Source organism: Propithecus coquereli, unplaced genomic scaffold, assembly GCF_000956105.1.
Source record: "Propithecus coquereli isolate 6110/MARCELLA unplaced genomic scaffold, Pcoq_1.0 Scaffold157, whole genome shotgun sequence".
Taxonomy (NCBI): Eukaryota; Metazoa; Chordata; class Mammalia; order Primates; family Indriidae; genus Propithecus; species Propithecus coquereli.
The window spans coordinates 2,608,772-2,610,655 of record NW_012140191.1 but is presented as its reverse complement, the minus strand read 5'-3'; the positions used below and the strand labels follow the sequence as shown (position 1 = coordinate 2,610,655).

At 46.7% G+C, this 1,884-nt stretch overlaps 2 non-coding genes across 2 annotated transcripts; one reads left to right on the top strand and one right to left on the bottom strand.

The window, feature by feature from the left end:
- Positions 1-740: 740 nt before the first annotated feature.
- TRNAG-GCC lies at positions 741-811 on the top strand. The gene has a single exon. It is a non-coding gene; the product is annotated as a tRNA-Gly (tRNA).
- A 287-nt stretch (positions 812-1,098) lies between these two features.
- Positions 1,099-1,170, bottom strand: TRNAA-CGC. The gene has a single exon. It is a non-coding gene; the product is annotated as a tRNA-Ala (tRNA).
- Between the last annotated feature and the right edge of the window lie 714 nt (positions 1,171-1,884).

Genomic DNA, 1,884 nt, shown 5'->3' with positions numbered 1-1,884 from the left:
GCCGGTGATGCCTATGTCCACAGCCTTCTATCTTATATTTATCACCATTTCCATAAATTTGTTTCCTTCACTTTGCTTTCTCGCCCTGATATATTTCCGTTATATCATCGGCAATTTCACTTTCCATGGAAACTAAGGGTGAAGGATTGTAGTTGAAAAAGGTCTCCAAATCAAGTCATCCACAAATGAAGGAAGGCACAGTTCAGAGAATTCAGGTCACTTGGCTAGAGTCACCAATGTTTCAAAGTTCCCGACGCTCATATATGAGAACTACATGATCTCATGTAGCTCTAATTTACCAATTTCCAACTTATAAATTTGGTCAGTGTCCAGATTTTTCTGTTGCCTCTTCCCTCATCCCTACTCCCAATTCGTAACGAATCTCCATCACGTATTTGTCTGATTAGCTAAAATGATAAAAGAAAAACAAGGAGGGGTGTCTCTATAAGTGTCTGAAGAGAGGCTAAGTGATTGTGTAATCTACAGACATAATAAAATCTTTTGCCTTCTTCACCCAGGACAGCTTCATAAGAATCTCCTCATAAAGTTCAACAGAAGTTAGTATAATGAGAATTTTTGTAATTTTTAATGGTTTTCAAATATTTTGTGATAATTATTTAATTAATAATTCCATTGCTTTTTCTAAATTGAAACACAAATACACAACTACTAACAGAAAGGAATGATTGCATATATCGAGATATCTTCTAGTAAGGAATAAAAGCACCTTACCATCGATGGCATTGGTGGTTCAGTGGTAGAATTCTCGCCTGCCACGCGGGAGGCCCGGGTTCGATTCCCGGCCAATGCACTATCTAAGTCTTTTTCACACTATCTAAGTCTTTTTCATTCTCCTCTCAGGAGCCGGAAAGTTTAATAACGACACCTCAACATTGGCCCTGTGCAAATGAAACTTTAATGAAAGCTGGTTTTCAGTTTCACTTTCACTTCGAGCAATCAGGAGGGCTATTTCCCTCCGCTTCGCTGATTTTTTTCGGTCTTCCTTCTAGATCGTTCTTGGGCACCCTAGATGTCAGCAAAAGGTATGTACCGATAGTAAGATTTCAATTAAGGGGAAAAAGACGGATGGTGGCTGTTTGGAGATGCCGGGGATTGAACCCGGGACCTCACACATGCGAAGCGCGCGCTCTACCACTGAGCTACATCCCCCAGCCCAAAGTAAGTTTTCTGATATAGGTATTCATTCAGTCTGTTTAGCTCTAGTCAAATTTTTGTGCTAAGTGGTTGAACAGTTTATTCTGGTAGGCGCTTCTGAAATATGTTTCTTCCCTTCCCACTGCCATCTTAAGCTCCATCTGTGGTGCATCGGGAGCCCGCGCTGTGAGCCAGCACCCAAGCGCTCAGCCAGCGTTCACTCCCCAGCGCTCCTGCCCGGCGCCTGGAACACGGTGGGGATTGGGCCCTGCGGGGCCAGATGGGCGGGACTTCGCCGCCCAGAGCGCCTGCCCAAGCGGGAGTCGCTCACCGCGCAGGCGCCGGAGATGGTGAGCCGCTGTGCGTCGGGTTTCTTCTGCCTTGGCGGCGGGCTCGAACCTCCGTCCGGACCCGGACCCGGACCCGGATACAGACCTCGAGGGGGGCCCAGCACTCGGGCAGCGCCGCGAGCGTCGTCCCTGGTGCCCCAGGAGCACGGTTCCTGGAGCAGAACGGTGGAGACCTATTCGCACAGGAAAACCTGTGGATTTACTTAAACACCCTTAATCCCTCCCCCGAAAAAACCCACATGTCAGGAAAACGACGTTTTCACGCCAGCTCCCATAACTGAGTTATGTAGGGGTTATGGCCAGATAACCCCTCGCAGATAAAAATGATTTCGCAGTTCGCTCTTCAATTTCATGGGGCTCAAACTGAAAAGAAAGGAAA